Source organism: Malaclemys terrapin, chromosome 14 (assembly GCF_027887155.1).
Source record: "Malaclemys terrapin pileata isolate rMalTer1 chromosome 14, rMalTer1.hap1, whole genome shotgun sequence".
Taxonomy (NCBI): Eukaryota; Metazoa; Chordata; order Testudines; family Emydidae; genus Malaclemys; species Malaclemys terrapin.
Window position 1 is genome coordinate 22618030 of NC_071518.1, and position 14822 is coordinate 22632851.

The 14822-nt window shown below is 39.2% G+C and overlaps 1 protein-coding gene across 5 annotated transcripts in view; it reads right to left on the bottom strand.

Moving 5' to 3' along the window:
- ZNF536 (zinc finger protein 536) overlaps nucleotides 1-12792 on the bottom strand; it is a 427243-nt gene extending 414451 nt beyond the window's left edge. For 3 of the 5 annotated variants that reach the window (XM_054049387.1, XM_054049382.1, XM_054049389.1), the window contains exon 1: nucleotides 9350-9559. The gene's annotated coding sequence lies outside the window, so the exon portion shown is untranslated. Of the gene's footprint in view, nucleotides 1-9349; nucleotides 9560-12005; nucleotides 12037-12719 lie in introns of those variants that run through there. The other 2 variants (XM_054049383.1, XM_054049385.1) reach the window with 2 other exon arrangements.
- Between the last annotated feature and the right edge of the window lie 2030 nt (nucleotides 12793-14822).

Genomic DNA, 14822 nt, shown 5'->3' on the forward strand with positions numbered 1-14822 from the left:
AAAGACCTAAAATACGTTAGAGAGTTTTAAAGAATAACAGTAATGTTGAGAACAAAGTATTCTACTAGCTGTTATCTGTTATGGTATTAATAGGAGAGGACCAAAATTATAGGGTCTCTTTCCCACTGATTCCATTAACAATAAGAAGAATCACATTCCTACAGCATATTCCCAATGAATCAATGAAGAACAGACCCCTTACATAGTAGAGCACGTTAATTAAGGGTGAAATATAGTCACTTTAATTATAGATTCCAGTTTGGGGGAGTCTATAAGCTCTGCTTTTTCAAACTCTAAGCAGCTGAGATTTGAAGAAATGAAACAGGAAAATGTTTTGTACATAAGCAATGAAACTGGAAAAAGTTTGGTTTGAGCATGATCTCGCACACTTGTCTGAGAAGATCTGCTTTTGACATTAAAAGAGACAACTTAGTAGAGTTGTGCAAAGAGTTCATAGTGAAAGTAGAAACCACACCAGACTCACCTGTTTTGGGGGTTTTGTTATACCTGGTGGCCCAAAACTGCTCCCATTGAAATCAGAGACAGTTTTTCCTTTGGCTTTCTTTGGGAGAAAATCAGGCCCTCGAAATTCATCCCAGACTGGTTCACATTTTTTGCTAACCTTTATGTATTTTTTCAGCAAACATAGACCAAATAGAAGTTTTGCATCAAAACTGTGTGAAATTTTCAGTTAAACATGGTCTTGATGCAAAACCAAGTGAAGCAGCAGTTTCAAGATTAGTTTAACTTTAAAATGCAGGGTTTGGGCAAACCCAGTATTCAAAGAGAAACTGAGGACAAGCGACACAGTTTGAAACCAATGAAGATATTCACACAGATCTTTGTGAAGAAAACCATAGAGGGCTTGTCTACACAGGGGTTTATTTTGTTAGTGTAGCTGCAGTGATTCATAGATTCATAGATTATAGGACTGGAAGGGACCTCGAGAGGTCATCGAGTCCAGTCCCCTGCCCGCATGGCAGGACCAAATACTGTCTAGACCATCCCTGATAGACATTTATCTAACCTACTCTTAAATATCTCCAGAGACGGAGATTCCACAACCTCCCTAGGCAATTTGTTCCAGTGTTTAACCACCCTGACAGTTAGGAACTTTTTCCTAATGTCCAACCTAGACCTCCCTTGCTGCAGTTTAAACCCATTGTTTCTGGTTCTATCCTTAGAGGCTAAGGTGAACAAGTTCTCTCCCTCCTCCTTATGACACCCTTTTAGATACCTGAAAACTGCTATCATGTCCCCTCTCAGTCTTCTCTTTTCCAAACTAAACAAACCCAATTCTTTCAGCCTTCCTTCATAGGTCATGTTCTCAAGACCTTTAATCATTCTTGTTGCTCTTCTTTGGACCCTTTCCAATTTCTCCACATCTTTTTTAAAATGCGGCGCCCAGAACTGGACACAATACTCCAGCTGAGGCCTAACCAGAGCAGAGTAGAGCGGAAGAATGACTTCTCGTGTCTTGCTCACAACACACCTGTTAATACATCCCAGAATCATGTTTGCTTTTTTTGCAACAGCATCACACTGTTGACTCATATTTAGCTTGTGGTCCACTATAACCCCTAGATCCCTTTCTGCCGTACTCCTTCCTAGACAGTCTTTTCCCATTCTGTATGTGTGAAATTGATTTTTCCTTCCTAAGTGGAGCACTTTGCATTTGTCTTTGTTAAACTTCATCCTGTTTAACTCAGACCATTTCTCCAATTTGTCCAGATCATTTTGAATTATGACCCTGTCCTCCAAAGTAGTTGCAATCCCTCCCAGTTTGGTATCATCCGCAAACTTAATAAGCGTACTTTCTATGCCAATATCTAAGTCGTTGATGAAGATATTGAACAGAGCCGGTCCCAAAACAGACCCCTGCGGTACCCCACTCGTTACGCCTTTCCAGCAGGATTGGGAGCCATTAATAACAACTCTCTGAGTACGGTTATCCAGCCAGTTATGCACCCACCTTATAGTAGCCCCATCTAAGTTGTATTTGCCTAGTTTATCGATAAGAATATCATGCGAGACCGTATCAAATGCCTTACTAAAGTCTAGGTATACCACATCCACCGCTTCACCCTTATCCACAAGGCTCGTTATCCTATCAAAGAAAGCTATCAGATTGGTTTGACATGATTTGTTCTTCACAAATCCATGCTGGCTGTTCCCTATCACCTTACCACCTTCCAAGTGTTTGCAGATGATTTCCTTAATTACTTGCTGCATTATCTTCCCTGGCACAGAAGTTAAACTAACTGGTCTGTAGTTTCCTGGGTTGTTTTTATTTCCCTTTTTATAGATGGGCACTATATTTGCCCTTTTCCAGTCTTCTGGAATCGTTCCCGTCTCCCATGACTTTCCAAAGATAATAGCTAGAGGCTCAGATACCTCCTCTATTAGCTCCTTGAGTATTCTAGGATGCATTTCATCAGGCCCGGGTGACTTGCAGGCATCTAACTTTTCTAAGTGATTTTTAACTTGTTCTTTTTTTATTTTATCCGCTAAACCTATCCCCTTCCCATTAGCATTCACTATGTTAGGCATTCCATCAGACTTCTCAGTGAAGACCGAAATAAAGAAGTCATTAAGCATCTCTGCCATTTCCAAGTTTCCTGTTACTGTTTCTCCCTCTTCACTAAGCAGTGGGCCTACCCTGTCTTTGGTCTTCCTCTTGCTTCTAATGTATTGATAAAAAGTCTTCTTGTTTCCTTTTATTCCCGTAGCTAGTTTGAGCTCATTTTGTGCTTTTGCCTTTCTAATCTTGCCCCTGCATTCCTGTGTTGTTTGCCTATATTCATCCTTTGTAATCTGTCCTAGTTTCCATTTTTTATATGACTCCTTTTTATTTTTTAGATCGTGCAAGATCTCGTGGTTAAGCCAAGGTGGTCTTTTGCCAAATTTTCTATCTTTCCTAACCAGCGGAATAGCTTGCTTTTGGGCCCTTAATAGTGTCCCTTTGGAAAACTGCCAACTCTCCTCAGTTGTTTTTCCCCCTCAGTCTTGATTCCCATGGGACCTTACCTATCAGCTCTCTGAGCTTCCCAAAATCTGCCTTCCTGAAATCCATTGTCTCTATTTTGCTGTTCTCCCTTCTACCCTTCCTTAGAATTGCAAACTCTATGATTTCATGATCACTTTCACCCAGGCTGCCTTCTACTTTCACATTCTCAACGAGTTCCTCCCTATTTGTTAAAATCAAGTCTAGAACAGCTTCCCCCCTAGTAGCTTTTTCAACCTTCTGAAATAAAAAGTTGTCTCCAATGCAGTCCAAGAATTTGTTGGATAGTCTGTGCCCCGCTGTGTTATTTTCCCAACATATATCTGGATAGTTGAAGTCCCCCATCACCACCAAATCTTGGGCTTTGGATGATTTTGTTATTTGCTTGAAAAAAGCCTCATCCACCTCTTCCACCTGGTTAGGTGGCCTGTAGTAGACTCGTAGCATGACATCTCCCTTGTTTTTTGCCCCTTTTAGCCTAACCCAGAGACTCTCAACACTTCCGTCTCCTATGTCCATCTCTACCTCAGTCCAAGTGTGTACATTTTTAATATATAAGGCAACACCTCCTCCCTTTTTCCCCTGTCTATCCTTCCTGAGCAAGCTGTACCCATCCACACCAACATTCCAATCATGTGTATTATCCCACCAAGTTTCAGTGATGCCAACAATCATGTAGGTACATCAGTGCAAACTCTTTGTGTAGATGCCCTGACATCAGTGCAGAGAGTGATTTGTACTAATGCAGCTCTAACCCACACAGTATAAGTCACTTTTTAACCAGTACACTCGATCTATAGTAAGGATTTCCATTGTCACACCTATATTAGCAAAGCTGTGGTGCAAAAAGCCTTGATATAGACAAGCCCTGAGTTTCACACAGCCTTACATCTTAGTACCATTACAGAGCTTTCATGAAAACAACAATGCAAGTATATGGAGACACTGTTACTGCTGTACATGAAAATAAAAAGTCACTATGTACGTTCATGCAGATCTATCAAAATAAGAAATTTTAGGAAAAGAAAAAGGCCACCCAGCCCAACATGCCACTTCTTTCTGATATAAAATTTAATCTTCACCACCTTGCTTTTTTCACCATAGCTCTTACAATTTCTTTCTCCGGCAGCAAACCTAGGTTTCTCTTGAACTCTTTTATACTTATTAATTCTATTGCCTTTCCTGTAACTTATTCCATATGCTTATTACCCTTTGCATGAAGCATTTCTGCCTGAGTTTCCTATTTACTCACAGTTTCCTAAACTTGAGATTAACCGGACATATTAATACACCTATTTCTACCATCTGTGATAGATCATATTACAGTGACAAGGCTGAAGGTAACAATGTCAGTGCAAATCTATGGAGACCACTTTATAGCAATGAAATAAAATAATGTTCATACAAATTATACTATCATTTAGAAAAATAAATGTAAGTCTGCCCCCTAGCTTAGCATGGTTTGCTCAGGTCTGATTTTCAGTCTCTCACTCCCCAGACCAGCAGAGGCCAGGACTACTGGAGTGGCAGTATACATACAGCCCTGGGCCATGTGGGCAGGAATGTTACTCAATAGCAACCTCTCCAGCTGATTGAGGAGTGGTATTGATTAGCTCAGTGGGGCTCCAGTCCCTAGGGTGACCAGACAGCAAATGTGAAACATCAGGACAGGGGGTGGGAGGTAATAGGAGCTTGTATAAGAAAAAGACCCAAAAATCGGGACTGTCCCTATAAAATCGGGACATCTGGTCACCCTGCCAGTCCCCCTCAAACAGAAGGACTGGAATGCAACAGTAGGGGGAAGGTTCTATGGGACACAGGGCACTACCAGAGTGAAGACATTTAATGAAGTGACTATAATAACAGTAAGGCTGACACAAACTTATGAAGGAAAGGAGAACCCTGGCACTCTGAACCACTAACATTGGGTGAAATCCTGACCCCAGTGAAGTCAATGGCAATACTCCCATTGATGTCAATTTTACCCATTGCACCTAGGCAGTGTAGGGTAGAGCAATGACACCAGACTGGGAGTCAGAACTCCTGAACACTAACCTCTCTTCAGCTACTGCCTCATTCTGTGGCCTTGGTAAAGTAATTTAACTTCCCTGCTGTAGTTTTCCCCATCTGTAAAACCAGCTAATACTATCAGTGAGGTAGGGCCAAATTTTCTAAAATAGCCTCTAATTTTGGGTGTCTCCTGTTTTAGGCATCCAACTTTTGACACCTAGTGACTTATTTTCAGAGGTGATGAGCACTTGCAACTCTCATTGATTCCAGTTGCATCTGTGGTGCTCAGTTCTTCTGAAAATCGCAAGTGTCTGAAGTTGGATATCTTAAATTGAAGTGCCAGAAATTAGAGTCCACTTTTGAAAATTTGAGCCTTGATGCTTGTTCATTGGTATCAAGATGTAAAACACACTGTGCAAGTGCTAAGAACCATTATCATACTTATTATTAGGCACTGCAGCCTATACGTTCCTCTATCAAAAAGCCCTACCACAACAGGTAATGGTGACCTTTTTTAACAATATGACTATCTATTTACAAAGAATCATTTTATTCTGCCTTTTATTGTGAGACTCTGACACAGGACAAATGCTGCAAATCACAGTGCAAAGGAGGTCAGATATCGATGCTGTTGTGGCTGTTTTAATTCTGTTTTCTTGAATTGTGTTTAAATCATAGTGGTATTGTGACAAAACTGTTTGTCTTTAATATAGTTCAACTTGGCCTAATGAACCCAGTTTAATGTTTTAAAAACAATCTCACATCATGTATTTAGATTAAGACCTCTAAAAAAATTCAGTGAATTTAAAATTATTTCAAGGCCCCATCCCACAGATATGAAAAGCTCAGATTACTAGGCTAATTACAATTAGTCTACCATAATTCTCTTTTTTCATGCATCTGGTTAGCTAGCAAGTCCATAAAGATGCCCATGAAATTTTAAGTGAATTTTAATACATGTGAAAGATGCCAGATTCAGAATATGGGAGGTTCTCCCTTCTAGGATTTCTCTGTTTATTCACAGAACAAGTACAGCTGGGTAGGGGCAATGCAAATTTCCCCTCATTGCCCTACCGATGTGCTTCATCTCTGATTTGGATCACTGCTAGGAGTGAAAAAGTACTTCAGATCTTCAGGTTCATTCACTGTTTAGCTTCACTGCTGAAACAGCCAATAAGAGTGACAACGTCGCTGCGTTTTTTGTGATCCGCTAAGAAATGGACTGACACCACCAATTCATTTCATGTTGGTCACCAAACATCCATCAGATCATAACTGTTTTCAGTCACTTCTGACCAAGGTCAGACTCTGACTAGTGACTGAGTCGTGAAAAGTTCTGTATTCTATTATCAGTTCCCTGCACCATTCAGTCACCTAACCTTAAACTAGAAATACATATTTTTATAATATCCCTAGGATCATCCCCTTAAATGTTTTAAAATTATTTTACTTTTACATAAGTATATTTTCTTTCACAGTATTTCATCCTTTTTTCTTGTTCAATAAGCATCTGTGTCCAGAAAATCTTTGTCAGAAATAATTTGAATTTTCATCTTTTCTTGCCAATAAGAAGTTTATTCATATTTATATAAAAGGGGAAATACATATTATATTTTTTTCTCTCCTGAATCCATATTACTTACACTTATGAAACATAGGCACGTAATGCCCCCACAAAGATGAGGTGAAGGATGAGACAGGAGATGCAAAGTTTGAATGGAAGAATATAAAAATTACATTCCAAATACCGTACTGTTTTAGCATTATGAAGAGACTAGATACATCTATTCAGAAATCTGAGAGAAATTCAGAAACAGAAAGTTAAATGTACTTATGCTTTCCCAAAACATGCTAAATCAGTAGATGCTAACAAACTATAATTGTCCTCATTCAGACTTGAAAAATAAATCTATTTACTATTTGATGTTTTTTACAAAGTTCATATAAACCCATGCAAACGCCTTTTTTATTCAAAGCACTCTGAAGACACCTGTGCAATTCATAGCCAACTTAAAGCAAAAGTAAACATTTAGAAAAATGACCTATACTGATTTTCTTACACTTGAGGAAAACTTGTGCTACTATGGGGAACAAGAATAGCCCATTTCAGTGGGCTAGTGGATTTTATAGGTCTGTTCTCATGTAAATTTCCTTGGTTACCTAAGGCTCCCATGGTAGGTAAATAACCTAATGTTTCAGCTTTCTGTACTGAAGTTCACAATTTCTGATCTCAGCACTGCCTTTACTGCTGCAAGCTAAATAGTGGTACTGATGCTGCAACTTCCAGGCTACTCACTTTCCTCTCGGATCATTAATGGGTTGCGTTATTGTCCTCTAGCATGGACAAAAATACAACCATCAACCTCTTCATTATATAAGTCTTCAGTGAAGACAATGCTGGACAACTTGCTGAACATCAGAGATCTCAAGTAGACTCAGAAGTTAGGAAAGACTGTAGAACAATACCTTTTTCTTCAGTGCAGTGGACAAAGTCACCGCAAATTTACTAAAATAATTTTAATACAGCATTTCTGTAATAACAATTTGTATCTTCAGGATGTTTTGCAAAACATTGCTTTAGAATAGAAATATTTTGACAAATTTGCTGCAAATATAATATGGGGACTAACCTTTTCCACTAGTACAGATGTTAATTTCACTATCATCATTTGAACAGTAAATGAAAAGAAACTTTAAAAATACTTTGCAATTTTTTAAATAAATCAACATTAAATCCCATTCACTTGTGGCAATATAAACATAACGTCACATCTACGGGTCTGAAGAAAGAGCAGACATGAGTAAGTGTCTCCTGCTTAAGGAAGAATCAACTGGAATAAGATTCCTACTACATCTGAAACATTAGTAGATATATTCTCCTACAAACTAATTTTAAGTGGTTGTACCAAAATGGAATTGTTTTTTGTTTATAATGTTCTTTGAACTCTATGCATTTAATTTATGATTTTTGAAAGGGTTTAAAATACAACAAACAGTACGTCCATTGTAATGTGAATAAAAAACAAGTGCAACAGAAAAGGAAAATAGATAATATAGTAAGAAGATATGCATCTCAAGCTGTTCTTGTTATGACTACAAATCAGAAAGCCCTCAAGTTGTCAAAGTTAAGAAAAAAGATCAGCTGTCTAATGAACATAGGGACCTAATTTTCAGAGATGCTGAGCACCCACAACTCTGTGTGAAGTCAATAGGAACTCCAGATTCAGCATTTCTGAAAATCAGGCCCAAACTGTATTATAATAGAAATAGTATTTAGGGAGTATTTTTGTTGCAGAAATGGAGAGGGTTCAAAGTAATCTGTCAAAGAAGTGCTGCTACATTCATGAGTCCTAAAGCAAGCTAGCTCTCATCTGTGGGGAAAAAGTTAATTCACAGGGCTCATAAGGGCTTGCATTTGTCAAGGAGCAGGACGTCAATGCTATCATTATCAGGCAAGTCAGCCAGGCGTTTAATGGTAGAATCAGGAGACATTTGCTCTCCACTATCAGAATGACATCATAACTAAAACAGCCTTCAGCAAGAAGGAAAGAGAAATGCTGTAAGACTTGGACTATACACAGGCTTAGCACTTTTACTATGCTATACTGACTGAGTCACTACTCCCCTTTTAGGAGGTAAAGCTTTTCAATGTCCTAAAACTCCATCCTGATAGCATTTCCAAAATAAGGATCACATTTTTAAAGAAGTCCTCTTAAACCCTTTTCCTCAAAACTGGAGAGAATGTTAACCCAGCCACCTAGTTTAGGAGAGATGGTCACTTACAATTTACAAATTTACTTTAAGTTTTCTGGCATTTCTAATTACGCTAGTAATTTTCACTGTAGTGAACTATATGGAAGAGTGGGGGATTGAACTGTATTAAGACACTAGCTCTAGCTAACTCTGTAATTTAGAGAGTAACAGCTTAGGTAACTGGTTTTTAAAAGTGTACACACACACACACCTTTGACTAATCGGAGGAATTTAGTGATGAACTGCCCAGTGATCAGAAACATGAAAAGCAGTACACATTTAGCTTCCACAGTGGCTGTAACTATACACCCCAGGTCCCCAGAATCACAAATTGTCAATATATTTCCCCTCTCCCCCCAATCACTACAGGTACACAGACACTGTACAAAAGCCTCACCTTGTGTAAGAAGTATGAGGGGGAAAGTTATGAAAGTCGACAGACAACCTAAAATCCCTCAGGCTACAAAAAATCCCGCTATTGAGAAACAACCCAAGAGACCACACAGGGAATGTACAGCTTTCAGAAGCACTTCTCATCTTATTTGCACTTAACCTATTGATGTACTTATGCAGGTCACTTACTTTTCGAATAGATTTGAACCCTTTATAATCATGCAGATCGCCGCGGTTTTCACTTGGGTGTTTGGTTTGGTTTTTGCAAACAAGTTTCATAAAAAAAGAAAAAGGTCCAATTATGCAAATCCGCTCCGGATAGGTAGTGACTATTCAATATGACGGTGGTACTGTAATAGTTCAATGCAACACACTGCACTGGACAGATTTATGAGGCAACGTCACTACTATGCTCTGGTCCTCGTTGAAGCATCTTGAAGTTAATTAAAGCTGCAATGTCCACTTTTCCAGCCACCCTCCTCATGCCGGTTTACTATTTCAACATCAAACCAGCCAGGGGGCCTCCCCCTCGGTCTCTGTACTCTTAAGCAGCCTGCCACAGTCAGTGAACAATGAACAAAGATTTGAGTGATAGACGGGGCGGGGGGGAATCTCCACGGGAATAATCAAATCCGGTTTAAACAAGTAAAAATATAGTTTCTAATATTAAACTAGAAAAGAAAACATTCTTCTCCAACTGAACGTGCACAGGCGTTGGGCCAATCCCCTGCAGAAAGGACCTAAAAGCAGCCAGTCCTCCTCATTTCGAGCAGTGAATGAGCCCAAACAAGGATTCTAAACTTAATTATGACACTTAAAATAGTCTTTTTTCCACATAAGCAGGGAGGCTCGCCACTGCTATCTGTATCAACCGGTCAAATCAGCTCAACAAACACGGCCCCTGTTGGATTTATTTTAAACTGCACGGGGGAAAAGAATGCACAGCTCTAAAAGTGCACTACATGCTAAAGGACACATACAGTAGTACACCCATGCTTTCTGAAGGGGCTTTTCAAAGACCAGCTCCCCTAGAACTGCCTGTTATCTGTGTCTTGTATTCTCATTGTTTGTCCATGCATGTTGAATAACAAACAGAGCAGCCTCAGCGCCTTCGGATTGCAAGGACTCTCCCCTTACCCAGCTCATTTTCTGCTAAAGTGAAAATGAAGGGATCTGACAAATCACGTCTCCGCCTAGACACTATTATAGACATAACAATATCCGCCAAACAAAAACCCTTAAACAATAACATCCATACACGTAAATAGGCTGCTGAATCCTCTCTCCTTCTATACTTTCCCTCTCCCCCCCCCAATTTCTCTAACCCCTCCCCACAATACAGTAATTTATAAAACGTCCTAAAATTGGACTTAATATTCTGCAGAGAGGTCGATTTTATGCATCGACTAATAGCAATTATAATATAGGAGTCAAAAAACTAACTTTTTCGGATGGACCCAGTTAAACCTGTACTACATCCAATCTCCTTGAAAGAACTACAGACCCTTTTTTAAAAAGCCCCCTTTTTTTAAGTTCGCAAGCATCACTGTTTCTGTCAACCTTTCTTCATATACATATTTATATAGATATTCATTATTTGCAAAACTGCAACAGATGGGCGCCTTAAAAATCTAGATTCTTTCCTACTCATCAAAGAATATTGTTTTATTTAAAATCTTGAAACATCTACTGTGCCCCCGCCTACGACTGTTCTCCTCAGTACTTCATCCCTGCAAAATCATTCTCAGTAAGAGAGGAGAGCAGTCAAGATCAGTGCCGCCCCAGTGTGCTAAAAACGAAGAGCCTGTAGCAGTCACTTCATCGCAACACTTTTAAAAGATAGCCTCTCCACCCCCCTCAACCATTCTTCACACACCCCCACCCCCCAAAATTTTAACCCCGGTGCCTTGACATAACCCAGTTCCTTGAAAGGCTCATGTCCAAGTCGCTTGTCTTATCCTATGGAATTGGCATTTAAGTTTCCTCTTTAACCTGTTACTTTTTCTGTACGTTAAAAATGCCCTGGATTTGTGGCTGACAGGTGCTTCTCTGCTCCTTCTGCAGTGTTTTCAGGCATGCTTCTTTACCTTGCTAAAAGGTTTTAAACCTGATCTGACATTTAGTGCATACTTGAATGTCATAACGTTCCTCAAAGCATTATGCACGGCTCCTATTCATAAGAGGTCGATTAGAGCACAAAATGGCAGGTCTCTTAGGCACTTGAGTCTCACAAGTTTGACACATGCTATGCATCAGCTAACTTTGATTAAAAAAAAGGGAGGGAGTTTACACATTACACTCCGGGTAGCCGGGATCCTGCAAGGAGGGGGCGGCGGGGGGACACGTTTAAAGTCACTTCAGCAAAGTTTACTCAGCAACAATCCTTTAAAACAAAAAAGTTTCTGGGCAACTTAACGGCAGTATTTCTCAGGGCAGCAGGGAGCTAACTTGCTCCTGCCCGACCCCACGTTATCCAAAACCAGGCAAACTCCTGTATCTCTCTTTTTATTTTAAGTAACGGTTTTAAAAGAAAGGAGAGAGAGAGCGAAAGAGGGGGGGAAACCGGAGGGTTTTCTTCAGGCTAAGTTCTATAGCGCCATTCAATGGCTTCTCTGCTCCTTTCATTATTTTCTGCTTTTCCCCTGACAGCCCTGCTTGCAAACGTCACTGCTATGGATATTTAATTATACTGTATTTTTTTAATCACGGTGGAAAACGCAGGCCCCGTTGCGATGATTAAAAAGAAATAAAAGAAAATAGTCCAAACTGACTTTGGAGCCTCTTCCATCGCTCCCGGGAGCCGCCGGGAGCCTGAACCCCCCCTTTTTACCTTTGTCTTTCTTACCTTACAATTTAAAGCAAAGCGTAGAAGAAACTCCTGCACGTAAACGAAGCGTTGTAAAAGATTGTGTTCAATGAATAATGAAGCATGTCCACATGATTGACTTGATCATTTTCTTGTGCTGAGGGGGAAAAGTGGAGCGCGGAGCTGTCACAATTGCCCGCTGTGGCTAGCCCTCCTAACTGTTTGCAACACATCCCGAGTCAAGAGTGCTTTATTTTAATCTGTCTCTTTTCAGAATAACCCCGTTCATTGATACTGATCACCCAACATCACAAGACATTCCCATCTTTCAGCTTGGACTCCCCCTATCTGGTAGGTGAAATGCATTGTACCATTAAAAAAGCACTCCATTGTCGTCTTGGCATAATTCACAGCAACTAGATAGGTCTTGCGGCATTTAGCTTTGATGAGCCAAAAGCTGAACCCTTGATATAATAATCTACAAAGAATGGTCTGTGATCGTCCATTTTTTCTCTCTGTCTAGCAACTAAGAAACCATTTAACACAGCGCAGCTTGGTCTTGACCTTGAGCTCATGTAAACACACTTATTAAAATCTATCTATTCTCTAAGAACACATTCTGATTGTCAGACTTGTTATTCAAACATGGATCAACCCCCCTCGCCTGTCTTTACTTGCATTCCTGCTTTTACTAAACAATTTTTTATCAAGCCCGAAGAGATTACCATTTTTTTAAAAAAGCGTCGTTCTTACCTGCTCCTGAAACTATTTCAAGTCTGTTTCTTTTAAAAACTCCAGGGTAAATCTTGGTGGACACCGGGACCGGAGCATCAGTCACAGCTCCGGCGTTTAAGAGAAGTAATCAGCGATAAAGTGACGTTGATCTGCACTGTAACCTTGTGGCGTATTTAATGTAAATAAGCCAGTTATGTTGCCAATCGCATGCATACAAACACATAAAGGTCTTCAGCGTTGCATTTTGATTCTTTCCATTAGAGCCGACTTTATTTACATACACTATTTAGGGGATCATGATAATTCTAAAACAATACTAGTGCCAAATGATTATGAAAATATGATTTTAATTAATCACGTAGTAGGCAAGGAAATTAGCATACGGTAATTAAACTTAGAGAAAAACGTCATGGAGGTTCTCTGCCTTATGGGTTCGGAATAATCATTAAACGATGGGTTTTCAGGACTTAATTATCAAACAAATAACTTTTTTAAAGCAACTTTACAAGGTTTATCCGCAGGGCAACGATTTAGTAAATAATATATAACCAGGCAAACAAGGTGCAAATGTGACTGGTGAAATAGGTTATGTTTCTACAAAGCAAAAGGGGAGGGGGGGAAGCTGAATAATGCAATTATGGATTCTGTGTCCCATAGTTGACAAAAGCATGGTGCCTCAATAGACTCTTTGTTATGGGATTATATAATGATTGTGGTGTAATTATGGGAAAAAAGATTTAGTAATAATAAAAAGTATCAAAATACACCAATGAGCAGCTTGTTTTAAAGAAAGGCTTGCATGTGACATTAGGGGCATGTTAATAACAAAAAAGGCAGGATCCGAAAGGGTTGACAAATAAAAAAGACTGTGATGCGCATGATTAAGAAGCGATGGAGACAGATTGATTATTCAAAATGCCGAGCCACAGGGACACTTAAAACATTGATTCAGGTAAGACTAGTTTCATCTTGACTGAAATGAGTTCCCTGAAGATGACTGGCATACATTTTAAATCAGTTTACTACATAAAAAGCAAAACATCACAAGCAGAATCCATCTAGTTAAAATAGAAGTCCAAGGGGGAAAAAAAAGTTTATGTTTGTGGCAATTCCCAGGGAGACTATGGAATTGCAGAGGAAGGGGATTTATTAATTAGCTCTTCCTAAACACTGGACCTAAATGGACCCATCATTTATAATCCCCAACTTCCGTTTCTGGATTATTTGGTGCTAACCTGGCTCTTTAGGTTATAGAGGTTGTATTAATAATCCTATAGGTACAGTAAGACTTTTGTTACAACTGCATTAAAATAACTTTCTAAAATAACTGAAAAAATAGCTATTTTTCCCAACTGATATTTTAAAAGTGAAGTTTATGAATAGTTGTCCAGAGCTATTCAATGTTAAAAAAATTCCCATGTCTATACTAAAAAGTTTAGGAATTCACTCTGCATTTTCCAATTTGATGTGTCTGAAATTCTCTTTGAACAAATTCCAAAATACAAGTTTTTTCTATAGAAATTAGCATAGCAATCACATCAATAATATCACTATCTCTATGGGAATGATAACTGGAGCAGTGGGGGTGTTCTTTATTTCAATTCTTCGTGGATCAACTGATTATATTCTGTCTTCTTTTGAACTTGTTATTGTAAGTCAAGTGATTCTTTATAAGTGACAGCCCTGACAAAGAGACGAGGATGGGAAAGCAGGTCGAAAGGAAGTCGCCATATGGACTTTAAAAAAGGCACTTTTTAAGCAAGATAATGGGGAAATAGATGTTGCCTTTTAACCCTATCACAACTGAATATTATTAGCAGTCTCATGAAGAGCCAGCCATACTTTTATTTTTAAAGTATGAGTGATAGATTTTACCTAACGATTTCTAAGACATAAGACTTAAGTATACAAATTCTACATGAAGTAGTGCCTTTTTAGAGACTGAGGACACGTGACACCCAAAGGAATCAAGGGCCAGAGGTGTTGAGACTACCAAACAAAGACTTACAGCAGGATAGGGACTCTGGAAAAATCCACAGTAAGTTTTCCTGAGACAAAGCCAAGTGTATAGGGTACAGACAGGTGAAACAGGGACTGACTATAAAGGAGCTTCGGACAACC